This window comes from Hippopotamus amphibius, chromosome 7 (genome assembly GCF_030028045.1).
Source record: "Hippopotamus amphibius kiboko isolate mHipAmp2 chromosome 7, mHipAmp2.hap2, whole genome shotgun sequence".
NCBI lineage: Eukaryota > Metazoa > Chordata > Mammalia > Artiodactyla > Hippopotamidae > Hippopotamus > Hippopotamus amphibius.
The window spans coordinates 17,457,124-17,472,758 of NC_080192.1; positions in this window are offsets into that span (position 1 = coordinate 17,457,124).

Sequence of the window (15,635 nt, forward strand, 5' to 3'; positions counted from 1 at the left end):
GAAGGTTACTGCAGTGGCACAGTCATTCAGTAAGGTGGAAGTTGTATCTGTACAGCAACCTGAATCAAGACCAAATCACAAAAGCAGGCAGTGTAATGCAAGCAAAATGGACAGACTCTGGAAATCCTGGGAGGTACCTGATAAACTAAGCAGAGAAAGCAAATTCCAACAGTGTCTAGGGTTCCACAGGAAAGGCCAGGATGAATGGAAATCATTAAAGGTCAATATTCTGACCTGAATGGCAACCTCAATTCAGTCACAGGGAGGAAACAATATGGAAGTCCACATAGGGAGCAAAGCTCAAGAAAGACAGCTACAGGTCAAAGCTTTATATATCAGATTTAAAGACAGGCTCTTCTAAGGATTTAAGAAGAAAAGAAACATTGCAAGATAAAAAAACAAAACAAATTTGGAGTTTACCCCTTAAAATATTAGGGAATAGAAAAGGAAGGCTCTGGGGAAAATTTGCGCAAAGCTAAGAGAAATGGGATTGTCAACATTCACGCAGGGTTGGCCAGGTTGACTTTTGCCTTGACCTTTAACAGAGACCAGGTTGGCCTTTCTTTTAGAAGCCAAAAGGGCGTTTGTAAGAGGTACTGAAACAAATCCCACAGCTGCAAGAACTTTCATGAAGGGCTCTGCAGATTTGAATCGGATGAACGCTTTTCTTTTCTTTTTCTTTTAATTATTTATTTATTTATTCGGATGCATTGGGTCTCAGTTGGGGCATGAGGGATCTTCGTTGCGGCACATGGGCTCTTTGCTGTGGTGCATGGGCTCTTTGCTGTGGCACATGGGCTCTTCATTGTGGTGCACAGGCTTCTCTCTACTTGCAGCACTTGGGCTTCTCTCTAGTTGTTGCATGCATGTTTTCCTGTCTCTAGTTGTGCGTGCAGGCTGCAGAGCACATGGGTTCTGTAGTTTGTGGCATGCAGGCTCTCTACTTGAGGCGTGAGAGCTCAGTTGTTGTAGCACAGGGGCTTAGTTGCGCCACGGCATGTGGGATCTTAATTCCCTGACCAGGAATCGAACCCTCATCCCCTGCATTGGAAGGTGGATTCTTTACCCCTGGACCACCAGGGAAGTCCCTGGATGAAGGCTTTTCTGAAAGAGAAGTTGCCTAGTACCTTCCCAGGAGGCATGGTTAATGAAGGAATGTTAATGTCTATAAATCAGATCTCAAAAATATGAGAAGCACAAGATACAAACTTGATTCTTAAAAAAAAAAAGTATTTCTGGGTTAACGCACACAACTGGTCTCCATAGCATTCATTGTAGGATCCCAATAAGTATTTTTTAAATGAATAAATCAGTATTCCAGTCGCTATTCTAGACATTAGATATATGGTGGTAAGAGCACAGGCATGGTTTGTGGAATTTAAAGTCTGGTAAATTGAGGGTACAAAATGAAGAGAAATCAAGACATTAAAGTTTACTGAAGCAGCTATGCAAATATTAATAAAAAGCAAGCCATTGTAATAATTAAAAATGTACATAGACAGTGGGAAAAAGTAGAAATGTATCATTTATATGTAAGTTTAAAAAGATGGAATCATCTGGATAAAGAAGAGCCACTGACAGAATTAAGAATAAAATCTAACAATCTGTTGCTTAAAGAGACACACTTAAAAATGAAAGTCAGACATAAGGTAAGACAGGTTAAGCTATGTAGCTTACTATCATACAAAATGTAATGAGGTCTTGTAGAACAAATACCATAACTCTTCTTGATATGTTGTCAAGTTTGATAAAGAGTTTATACACAAGAAAATTCAGACATTTAATTATCCAATGGGAAAACACACAATTTTCTTAGCAATATAAGAAAAAAATAAATTAAACCATCTTTTAGGCACCATTACTCATGGTTTCAACTAACAAAAATAAAGTGATAAAGTCCAATGCTGGCAATCAGGAGAAATATGTATTCATATTACAGTACCTAGTGGCACTGTAAATGGATTCTATCTTTCTAGGAACAATAAGGAAACATTGCAACAAGAACTATAAAATTGTTCACATCATTTGTTCTGCTACCTTTACTAAGTATCAAGGAAATATACTCTGAAGAAAAGGCAAGGGGTTTTTTTGTTTGTTTTTTGTTTTTGTTTTTAAACAACAACGTTCATATTGGTACTGTTTATTATTTTTTAAAAATTAAAGAAGTAATCCAAATTCTCCATGTTAAAGGAGTAACTAAACAAGCCATGGGGTGTAGAGTTTGCTATAGCTATTGAAACAGCAAGCAGACATTTGCATGAGACCATGAGGGATTAACACAGTTAATAATTACCTTCCCACAACTAAAAAAATCCTAGTAAAATGGACAAAATAGAGGAAAAACTATTTTTGGATGTTGTGGACAATAGACAGAAATGAATTGTGATCCTTGAGAAAAGGGTGCAATTCAGGTGAGGTCTCCCATTGTCAAGGCTTTCTGCCTGGAGGTAATCCCCCCAGGGCTATCAAACTGTAGCCCACAGAGAAGGAAATTCCCAGATTCAGTCCACCAGTCTCTCTGAGTTGCAGAGACAACTTGGAATTCTGCAAGGCCAAGGTGGCTAGAATTGGCAGAAAAGGGTATCTAAGTGATGAAAGCTAAATGACAAAGAGCTCCAAAAATTTGGATAGAGGTCTCTTGAGTTTTTGACTGAATACCAATGAGTACGTATCTATAATAAAATCTCATAAGGCCAGATTAACACAACTTCCAAGGAAAGGACAATTGCTGGGACGATCTATTAAAAAAATAACTGTCAGAGATTACAAAGTGCCAGGAAATGAGTTGCCTCCAGCCAGAGTTGAAGATCTCATTGCATATTCGAGGTGCTAAGTAGGCTCTTCAGAAAGGTCACACCTTACAAATAGAATTTAATTAATAATAGACCTTAACATAACAATAGACCTATGCTATATTAGTTTAGGTAGATCCTTTTGTGGTCTGTTTTAATCTACAAGTCAGAAAATGTCCAACATCCTGTAAAGAAATACAAAAAAATCCAGCACTTAACAATGTAAAATTAAAAACATCCATCATGCCAAAACAATGTCAAAGGAAAAGAACAAAGCTGGAGGTATCAGATGTCCTGATTTCAAACTATACTACAAAGCTACAGTAATCAAAACAGTATGGTACTGAACAAAAACAGATACCCAGGTCAATGGAACAGAATAGAGAGCCCAGAAATAAACCCACACTTTTATGGGTAATTAATCTCTGAAAAAGGAGGCAAGAATACACAATGGGTGAAAGATAGCCTGTTCAATAAATGGTGTTAGGAAAACTGGACAACTACACATAAAATAATTAAATTGGACTACTCTCTCACACCATGTACAAAAATAAATTCAAAATGGATTCAAGACTTAAATGTAAAACCTGAAACCATAAAACTTCTAGAAGAAAAAATAAACAGTATCTTCTCTGACATCAGTTTTAGTAATTTTTTTAGGCTATGTCTCCTCAGGCAAGGGGAAACAAAAGTAAAAATAAACAAATGGGACTGCATCAGACTAAAAGCTTTTTCACAGCAAAGGAAACTATCAACAAAATGAAGAGGCCACCTACTGAATGGGAGAAGATATTTTCAAACAATATATCTGATAAGGGGTTAATATCCAAAGTATAATAACTCACACAACTCATCAAAAAACAACCTGATTTTAAAAATGGGCAGAGGATCTTATAGACATTTTCCCAAAGAAGGCATACAGGTAGACAACAGGCACGGAAAAATATGCTCAATATCACTAACTCTCAGGGAAATGCAAATCAAAATCACAATAAGCTATCACGCCTGTTAGAATGGCTATTATCGAAAAACAACAAATAATAAGTATTGGCCAGGATGTGGAGAAAAGGGAACCCTTGTGCATTGTTGGTAGAAATGTAAATTGGTGTAGCCACTATGGAAAACAGTATGGAGGTTCCTCAAAAAATTAAAAATAGAACTACCACATGATCCAGCAATTCCACTCCTAGGTATATACCCAAAGAAAACAAAACCCTAATTTGAAAAGATATATGCACCCCAATGTTTATAGCAGTATTATTTATGACAGCCAAGATGTGGGCATAACCTAAGTGTCCATCAATGGATGAATGGATAAGAAGATGTGATACACACACACACACACACACACACACACACACACACACACACATACAGACAGACACATACAGACAGTAAAATGGAATATTACTCAGCCATAAAAAGGATGAAATCTTGCCATTTGTAACCATGTGGATGGACTTAGAGGGTATATGCTTAGTGAAATAAGTCAGATAAAAACAAATACTGTATGATTTCATTTATACGTGGAATCTAAAAAAAAAACCAAAACAAATGAACAAACACTGCAAAACAGAAACAGAATCATAGATGCAGAGAACGAACCAGTGGTTGCCAGAGAAGAGAGGAGCAGGGGGAGGAAAGAAATAGGTGAGGGAGATTAAGAGGTACACACTTCCGGTAGTAAAATAAATAAGTCATAGGTATGAAATGCACAGCGTAGGGAATACAGTCAATAACTATGTAATTTTTGTATGGTAACATACCACAGTTAGACTTATTGTGATCATTTTGAAATGTATAGAAATATCAAATCACTATGTTGTATAACAGGAGCTAACATGGTGTTGTAGGTCAACTATACTTTAAAACAAACAGACAAGCTCATAGAAAAAGAGATCAGATTTGTAGTTACCAGAGGTGGGGCATGGGAAAGGGGGAATTGGATGAAGGCAATCAAAAGGTACACACTCTCACTTATGAGATAAATTAGTACTAGGCATGTAATGTACAACATGATAAATATAATTTACACTGCTGAGGTTATATATGAAAGTTGTGAAGAGTAAATCCCAAAAGTTTTTATCACAAGGCAAATATTTTTTTCTCTTTCTTTAATTTTGTAACTATATGAGATGATGGATGTTCACTAAACTTGTGATAATCATTTCATGACATATATAAGTTAAATCATTGTGCTGTACACCTTAAACTTATACAGTACTGTATGTCAATCATATCTCAATAAAACTGGAAGAAAAGTAAAGATTATATATATGAAAAAATCTAACGTCAAATTAAAAATTGAAAGATATAAGGCAAGAAAATGTGGAAAAATAAGTCAATAGAAAGAGACCACAGGATGGGTGATGGATTAGTAGATCAGCACATTAAAGAGCCTAATATACATATTCCATGCTCAAGATGATCATAGTAAGGAAAAAAATAATTGAAGATTTTAAAAGACCCAACTGGAATTTATAGTTATGAAAAATACAGATTCTGAAATGAAAATTAACTGGGATTAACATCAGAAAAGACATTGCAGAATTAAGAATTGGAGAATTTGAAGACAAAACAATAGAAACTATCCAACATGAAGCACACAGAGAAAACAAAAACTGAAAAAAAAAATGTACAAAGCATTGGTAATGAATGGGACAGCATCAAGTGGCCTCATACACAAGTGGAGTCCTAGAAAGGGGGTGGAGGCAGAAAAGCATATTGAAAGAAGTAATGGCCAGACATATTCCAATTTGATCAAGAGTTTTTTAGATGAACCAAAGATGAGAGAATTTACTACCACGAGGCCTACATTACAAGAAATGTTAAGGAAGCTTTTCAGGCTGAAGGAAAATGAGACCAGATATTTACAGTTATATGAAGGCACAATGAGTGCTAGAAATGGTAGATATGTGGGTAAATAGTACAATTTTCCCCCTACTTTTTGTTTCTTTATAGGATGACTGATAAAGCAAAAATAATAAGATGTACATTTTCTGACATGCAGAACGAAATGTATGACAAAAATAACAAAAAGGAAAAGAGGAGTAAATGAAAAAATCAGTTGTGGGGTTCTTACACAAAAGGTACATGTAGTATAATATTTTTTGAAGACAGACTGTAGTAGGTTTAAAGGTACATATCATAAATCCTAAAACGACTGCTAAAAACAAACAAGCAAAGGAATAGCTAATAATCCAAGAGTAGAGAAAATATGGAATCATTAAAAAATCAATCCAAGGAAAGGAAGGGAAAGAATAAAAAGGAAGAAAGATATGACAATAGAAAGCAGATGACAGATTGGTAGATTTAAACCCAATAATATCCATATTTACATTAAATGTAAATTGTCTAAATAATTAAAAGGCAGGAGTTGTCAGATTAAATTAAATACTATAATTAAAAGGCAGGGCTTGTTAGATTAGATTGAAAAGATCCATTTATATGTAGTCAACAAAGAACAGTGCTTTGGGACTTTCCTGATGGTGCAGTGGTTAGGAATCTGCCTGCCAATGGAGGGGACATGGGTTTGAGCCCTCGTCTGGGAAGATCCCACATGCTGCAGAGCAACTAAGCCCATGTGCCACAACTACTGAGCTTGTGCTCTAGAGCCCGAGAGCCACAACTACTGAGCCCACATGCCACAACTACTGAAGTCCGCATGCCTAGAGCCTGTGCTCTGCAACAAGAGAAGCCCCCTCAATGAGAAGCCTGAGCATTGCAACAAAATCACAACGAAGAGTAGCTCCCACTCCTGCTCGCCACAGCTAGAGAAAGCCTGCACAGCAATGAAGACCCAGCACAGCCAAAAAATTAAAACACACACACACACACACACACACACACACACACACACACACACACACGACAATGCTTTAATATAAAGACATGGATAGATTAAAAGTAAAAGAACAGGAAAAGATATACAATGTAAACTGAAAAAAGTAGAGTAGCTGTATTAGTATCAAAGTAGATTTCAGCACAAGGAATATTAATGGGGACAAATAGGACTTTTCATGATGACAAAAGCTGAATTCATCAAGAGAACATAATGCTAAGTGTGTCTGCACCCAATTTTGAAAGCCTCAAAATACATGAAGCAAAAATTGATAGAATTTCAAAGAGAAACAGATAAACCCACAATTGTAATAGGAGATTTCAACATTTTTCTCAGTCATTGATGAAACAATGAAGACACAGAAGATTTGAACAACATTATCAGCCAGCTCGACCTAGTTTATGGTTATAGAATGCTCCACCCAATAACAGCAGAATATACATTCTTTTTATTTGCACAGAGAACGTACAGCAGGATTGACCCTATTCAGGGCCTTAGAACAAGTCTCAGTAAGTTTAAAAGGATAGAAATCATACAATTATATTTTTCTGGCCATAATGGGATTAAACTCGAAATAAAAGACTGAAAAATATATGGAAAACTCCCATCATATATCTAGGTAACCCATGAGTCAAAGAAGAAATCACAAGGAAAACTAGAAAGTACTTTGAATTGAATGAATGTGAAAATACAACTTACCAAAATGTATGGAATGTGACTAAAGTAGTGTCTAGAAGGAATATTATAGCTTTAAGTGTTTATATTAGTAAAGAAGAATGGATGCAAATTAATATTTTTAGGTTTCACTGTAAACTAGAAAAAAGAAGAAACTAATCCCAAGGCAAGAAGGAAAAAATAAAATAATAAAGAAGAGAGCACAAATCACTGAAATTGATAAATTTCTATTGAAGCAAAAAGAGAAGACACCAACCACCAACACGAAAGGGGATTTAATTACATATCCAGAGAACGTTAAAGTCATGGAGGAATATTATGAACGACTTAATGCCAATAAATTCAGCAATTTAGAGGAAATGGATGTACTCCTGAAAGGATATAAACCACTAAAACCCAGCAAAGAAAAATTGGATAATTTAAGTATCCATATATCTATTAAATAAAATGAATTTGTAATTAAAGGTCTTCCCACAATGAAAAATCAAGGTTCAGATGGCTTCATAGGTGAGTTCTACTTAACATTTGGGGAAGAAATAGTACAATTTCTATACAGATTCTTCCAGAAAATAAAAGAAGTCATATTATGAGGTCAGCATTGCCCTGACACCAAAGCACATGAGGACACTACAAGAAAAGAAAACTACAGAACAACATTTCCCATGACCATAAATGCAAAATGCCTAATAAAATATCAAATTGGCGAACTCAGTTTGCTGATAAAGGTCATCTACAAAAGACTGGCATCGTGCTGGCATCTTACTTTATAGTCAAAACTGAATGCTTTCCTCCTAACCACTTCTGTTAAACCTTCTATTGGAGGTCATAGCCAGAGCAATTAAAAAAAACGAAAGCATACTGGAGGAAATTGTACTTACATGATGTCAAGGCTTATTATGAAACTACAGTAATTAATACAGTGTGATATCAGCATGAAGAAAGGCATATGGAAGGGAATAGAGAGGCCAGAAAGGTATCCATACATATAGTCACTTGATTTTTGAAAAAAGCACCAAGGTGAGAAAAATACAGTTCTTTCAAAAAATGGCACTCAAAAAACTGGATACTTATATGGTCTTAACTATGACCCTTACGTCATACCATGTACAAAATTATCTCTAAATAAGTATAGATTTAAATGCAAGAACTAAAATTATAACAACTCTGTAAAAAAACATTGGGGAAAATCTTGGAGACTTTAGATTGGGCAAAGATTTCTTATGTGGGATATGACCTGCCATAAGATAAAAATTCATAAGTGGGACTTCAACAAAATTTAAAACTTTTGCTCTTTGAAAGACACCCTTTAGAAAATGAAAAGCCAAGCTACAGACTGGGAGAAAATATTTGCAAAACACATTTCTGATAAAGGACTTCGATGCAAAATTTATAAAGAATTCTTACAACTCAATAATAAGCCAAACCAATTTTTTAAACGGGCAAGAGATTTGAATAAACACCTCTCCAGAGAAGAGATGTAAGTGTGTATATAATATAAAGCGATAAATACACATGTATGTATAATTCATTTACACACAATGGAAAGAATCAGAAATGAATCAGAAAACGATTTTGAGTTCAATATTCATTGAAATATTTTAAAAGGTTTTTTTTTTTTTTTAAATCAACTATGTTTATAAAAGCTTAAGTTTACTTAGATAGTGGATCATCATTGATTTTGGTGACAGATACCAAATTTCCAATATTCACCTTGTGGCAACACCCAAACGTGTAAGCTCGAAAGTGAAGACATCACATGAATATAATTTTAGGGTTTGCAAAATTTCAGAGAGGATGGTACACTGACTCTTATCTGGCTGATAACTTATAGCTCCAGGCTGACTTCTGTTGGAATAAAGTCTATTCTTTGTTGAAGGAGCAGGGGAATGAGGAGCAACCCTTGGTTCTGAAGAGATGACAGGCGCTGTGTTCTCCAAAGCACACCAGTGTCTTTTCAAGAAGGAACAGGCATTTGGATCCCGCTACAGCTGCTGGAGACCTCCATCTGCGGAATAAGAATAGCACAACAAGGACCATCCCATGCTGTTCTGCCCTAGTCTGCATTCTCTCAATCACAGATCTAACGAGAATTCACTTGCTTTCATTCTTTTGCAATCTTGCTGGAATTCTCTGTGTCTCCCAGAAAGGCTGAAGTTGATGGATACTCCCGGGGTGCCTGGCTTTGGGCCAAGCGTTGTCAGAACATCCAAGGTTTGTTTGGCAACGGGCTGCTCAAATGCGGGGACTGGCATTCTGTTACGGGAGACCCCCACAAAAGGCAGATCCTAGTACCTCCTACCCATGTTTCTGTCTGAAAATATACCGTGAGTGCCTGTGAGGGAAGGGCCCAGACTGTGTACAGACCTGCATCTTACTCAGTAAGCTTCTTGGAACTAGTGTGATGCAGAAAGAGGAGGGGATTTGAACCTTGGTTCCCTCATGTACTTGACCTCTCTGTGCCTCAGTTTGCCCATGTATAAAACTGGATTAGTACAATTTCAGAGTTCTTATCCAAAACCCTTGGCTCAGATGTGTTTTAGAATTCAGAATTTTTCAAAGTTTAGAAAAATAATGCAGTGCAATAGTGTGTATTACCTCATGCTCCAGCAGTGTATGGGGCTGTACCCCATAAGAAAATTAATTTATATTTACAGTAATATTTCTGCAGGAAAATGTAGGACTATTCACAGTATGTGGGATAAATAAAGATATAATTAGTCTCATGTTAGTTAAGGTCAGGTTTTGCTGCCAAATGAGCTTGCTGCAAATCTGTGAAAAACCTTTTGGTTTTCAGGGTTTTATAGATTTAAAAACTGCAGAGAAGGCAGTGTAGATCTGTGCTATACCTAGGGCCACTGCTAGGTCATAGGGCTTTTGTATGAATTAGAACAACACACCTTCTGGGTGGTCATAGCCCCCATGCAGATAACTTGGGAACCAGGGTAAGAAAAATGCATCTTTCTTCAGGGTAAATGTCAAATGTCAGCCCCATCCTCAGCCAGGCACCTTTGTGCAGTGCACAACCTGTATGACCAGACACAGTCGCTCCGATCATACTCAGGCCTCAGAGTTGCTGGAAAAATAAGCAGTAATGTAAGATGACCCCTTCTCCCCAACAGCTACAGCTCTGTCTCAGGCTGTCTCTGGTTCTCTAGACCAACGCTTCTCAAATGTGAACATGCATGTGAATCATGGCTTCTTAAAATGTAGGAGAGCTGGTGTGGGGCCTGGAAGTGTGTTTGTAGCAATCTCCCAAGTAATATTCAGCTTTCCCAGAAAACTGCTCCTGATTGCCTGGCCTCCATGAATGGCCCCAGGCTCCAACAACTGTATCCCAAGCTGGGAACATGCCATTCTTCCTGCCTCATTTCCCTCTTTCTCACCCACTGTTAGCAGCTAAATCTGTGGCTTTTAGGAGCTAAATGAACATCTGTGTTATCTACTAAAAGCCATAGATTCTACCTCCTCCCCAGCCATTAATATTTCTCCCATTCAGGGTTTCCCGACCTGGGCATTTTTGAGCCAGACAATTCTTTGTTGTGGATGTCTGTCCACTGGGGGGCAAAATCACCACTGCTCCCACCCTCCTCCAATCACCACCTCGCCCTTTGTCCAGTAACGGACTTGGATCACTCCTTTCCCAGGCATGGTTTGATGTTTCATCTTCACATATGTTTTGACTATTTTGTAACTATCTGTTTACACTCCTGTGTTCGCCACTTGATTATGAATTATAAGAATCCCCATATTCTTAGCATCCTGCTCAGGGTCTAACACAGACAGATGCTTAACACGTTTGAATGAATGAATGTCATCCCCTGACAGTTGCAGGCTCCTAGAAGGGGTGGGGAAGCTCAGGACTCCGCTCACAGATCTGCCCTGGGGCTAGAGTAACACATGGGCATGTCTTCAGGGAGCCTGACTGTGCAGATGTCCAAAGCTGTTTCTGCCCCAAGACACTCCCACCTGCCCTTCAGCCTTTCTCTCTTGACCTGTTTTTGTCCAGCCTCTTTACACTGCTTGGAAAGGTCATTCATCCCACTACTGCTCACCCAGGGTGCACTGTGCAGCGTTGCTATGTGAACAGCTGCTTGAACACAACATCTTCATCCTGAATGGCTGCACTTGAAACTTGCTTTAGGGCTTATGTTCGAAGCCCAGATTAACCTGTCTGCCCAGACCATCAGAACACTTATGGCCTATGCATTCCATGCGTTAGACTCACGGTGTCTTCTGAGACCTCGATTTGAATTTCACTTTTGCCATTTGGCTTTTATTTGAAGTCCATCCTTTCTGAATAGTTTGTCTGCATTTGTTGATAATTGGTCCAGCTGTTTTGTAAGATATTGTAATAGACAACTGTGAGATAATAGAAAATATAAATACTGGTCTCTGCCCCAGTTTCCAGCATAGAGCTCCTGAAACCTTAGGAATTCCTAAGTGATCAGAGCACTAGGAGCATCTTTTATTCTAGTAGTTGGTCTTTGACCCAGGTTCCTGACACAGAGCTCCTAAATCCCTTGGAGTTTCCTGGGTGACAGCAGTGTCTTTTGTTCTAAGGAGGTGATTCTTGGTGGGGGCGCTGGTTGCCAGAAAGACCAGACCATGGTTAGAAGCTTGGAATTTTCAGCCCCATCCCTTGTTTTCCAGAAAGGGGAAAGGAGCTGGAAATGGACTTAATGATTGATCATGCCCACATGATGAAGCCTCCATAAGCATTCCCAAAGTGTGGAGCTTGGAGAGCTTCTGGGCTGGTGAACACTTGGAGGTGGCACCCAGAGAGGGCATGGAAACTCCGAGCCGCTTTCCATACCTTGTCCCATGGATCTCTTCCATCTAGATGTTCATCTGTATCTTTTATCATATCCTTTTGTAAGAAACTTATCAACAACAAAGAACCTGTTTTCTTGAGTTCTGGGAGCTGTTTTAGCAAATTAATTGAACCTGAAGAAAGGGTGGCAGGAACCTCTGACTTACAGCCGATTGGTCAGAAGCACAAGTACCAACCTGAACTTGGAATTGGACTCGATGTAGGGGGGTGGTGAGCAGTCTTGTAGGACTGAGCCCTACAAGGGATCTGATGTTATCTCCAGGCAGATAGTGTCAGAATTAAGTGAAATTGTAGGACGCCCAGCTGTTATCACAGAGAACTGCTTGTTGTGGGGGAAACCCCCACACATCTGGTGTCAGAAGTGTTGAGTGTGATTAGTGGTGAGAGGAAAGGAGAAACAGGAGGGCAACTGAGTTATTCCTACCTCAACAACTCGGGCAGAAAATTTATTCGGATGGATCATCTAGTTTTCTGTGACTGTTTTAGTCTGAAAGGTTACCCTTGTAGTCTCCCAGCTCTTTTGTTTTATCCTCTCTTTGCTTGTATTTAATCAGATTTTGCCACTTTGGCCAAAGTTTTAACGTCTTTTCATTAATGTCTGCTCATAGTGTCCTCATCCCCAGAATTTGGCCCCCTCCCTGCTGGCTCCTCAGTGATACTGATTCCAATGGGCTATGGAGTCAACCAGGCCTGGATTTGAATCCTGGCTCTGCTGCTTATTAGATGAGTAATTTGGGGCAAGTCATTTAAGGATCCATCTGCTTCCTTCTCTGTAAAAAGAGTATAAAATTATCTATCTTGTGTACACCAGAAGCTAACACAACATTGTAAATCAGCTGTACTTCAATTAAAAAAAAAACCTATCTTGAAAGAAAACAAACAAAAAAAGTATCTACCTTGCTGGCTGTTCCGAGGGTTAAATGGAGGCATTGAACACAGTACAAGTCATATAGTAAACTATATAAATTAAAAAAAGTTAGCCACTTTTGTGGTCAACTTTGTTTATGAAGCTATGTGTTTTTGGAAAAGACTACCTTAAAAGCCAACAATTCCAATCCAGCTGCGGTTGAGGCCGTGCTCATTGTACAGAGCAGCTCAGCATACAGGCATTATTCCTATAGTCAGAGGTCCTTCTTCCTTCATTTCTTCTCTAGGCATTTTTCTTTCCTCCTGCTACCAGTTTGGTTCCAGGTACAAAGTTATTTCTGGCTTGACCTCTCAGGTAAAGGTCCACGGCTGGATGCAACCACAAAAAATTCTTCTCTAGCTGTTGGCAGTCCAAACCAACGTGAAATCCAAAGCCCTTGCTATTCTCCCATAACGAGACACACTATTATTTTTAAAAACAAACATTGAAAAATAAAAAGCATATTAATACTGAGACAGTTTTTCATTCCAGTCTCTTGTATTTCAAATTAATGGGGAGTTGTAGGAATTTGGAGCCTGTGTTTCCTTGGTAGACCATTGAAAAAGAGGAATGTAAACTTTGCTTCCCCCCCATCTTAAATCTGAGTGTGAGCTGTTTCTTTCCTGCAGCTGCTTCTACCTTTTTATTTTTATTTCCCTTATTTCTTCCATCTTAATCTCGTTCCAATGCTGTTGCCTTAATTCCTTTTCTGAAATAGTTTTTGCTTCCATGGCACCGTCTAATTGCTAATTGACCTCTTTGGCGTAAAGTTACAAAGAGCCACAGAGGAGGATGTGGGTAGATCACTAGAGAATGTCAACACTGGAAGGGATAAGGTCATCTTAGTGGTTCTCAAACTGTGTTCCTTAGAACCCTAGGGGTCCCCAGAGGTCCACAGGCATTTTTCAGAAAGGAGGCTCAACTTGGCCTCAAACTATTCAATCACAGTATCTCTGTTTCATCTATTTTATGCATGAGTGTTTAGCACACAAAAAAATTTTTAGGCTTGTTTTTTTTTTCCCCAAAAAACTGAAAAACCACAGATATGTCTCAATTTTGTCATTTTACAGATAAGAAAACTGAGACCCAAACAGGATGTGATTACCTCTAGATTACAAACAACTCCTTGGTGAATGAACTGGGGCTAGCGACCTCAGGGGTTCTTATTTATCTCAACTTTGGCAGGATTCAGATGTTGCTGTTTTTCTTGTTTCAAAGAGGAAGAGACTGAGGCACTGTGTTTGTGAACAGTTCCCAGCCAGCCATGTGTCTGGAATCACCAGGCTGCTTCCATTCTGACTGTTCTATCTAAGGGTTGTTATGACGTAGGGATGAGGCTGGTGCTAGGAGAGGATTGTGGACCAGGAAAAACATTGTTCGTTTGGTTGTTTTTTTCCTCTCATGGCAGTCTTACTAGAATGTCCCTTTTTCTTTTTTTTTGGTTTTATACTGGAAATGTCCATCATCCCAGACTCAAGATATCTGATAAACTCCCTGTGGTGAATATAGACCCGATCAGTCTTCAACTTCTTGTAAGTCACCCCAGGACCCCAGGGACCCACAGTGTGCCAGCAGGAGTCTGGGTACCAGCTGTGCAAAGCTCAGAATTGTCCCCAGGAAGGATCTCCCCAGAGTGCTATTCTCCACCAAACCCTCTTGGGTTTCTGCCCCCTCGAATACATTCTTGGCTAACGGTTCCTGGTCTTTTTGGATGTCATGATTGAGAAAATATTTGAAATGCCCTTGGGGCCTGACATGAAATTGCCAATATTTGTATCTTCTAATGTCAATTAACATCTACTGTTATAGAAGTTATTTGAGCACCAAAATGTAGGAAAGACATGATTTTAAAAAGGAGAGCTCTTCCCAAGAAAGGATAGTTTGGCATTGGATACTCATGATTCTGCCTGACACTATTTTTTGTCAACTTGGTGGTAGATCTGTAATAACCTCTGGCCCTGGGAGTGTTCTGGGCCACAGGCACCTTGGTTTCTGTAGCTTCTGCAGCGACAGCCAGAGGGCACCTGTGGTACCATCAGAAATAATGATGAGCTGACCATTGACAAGAGGGCATTTCGGTCTTACTCCAAAGGGAGTAAACTAAGACTGGGGGTGTCCTCATCCAGCCTTGCTTCCCGCTGACATTGACAGTGTCCCAAATGAGACAGGGACAGGCCATAACAGTTATAGCCACTCACCACGTTAAAAAGCAAGTACATTTCCCATTCATTTGAGAAAACTAAGCTCCACGGTCGGCCATTACCCAACCACATGGGGCCAGAACATGGACAGCGATGACATCAGGAATGGGTGGGAGCCAGGCCAGTGGTGGTGAGAACCAGCTGGTGAGTGGACATATTAGATACCATATCTGGCATGGTTGAAAAATAAGACATATCTTTGAATTCAATATTCTCATGTCAAAATGTTTACATAATACATTTAAAAAAATTAGAGTACAATAAAATAGATACAACTTTGAGATGATTTCTTCTTTGGCAAATAAATAAACAGCTTTTATCTATAAGGTAAAAATGTCCATCAATGGAGTTGAAAGAAGCTATATACGACATCAGAAAAGGAATGGAT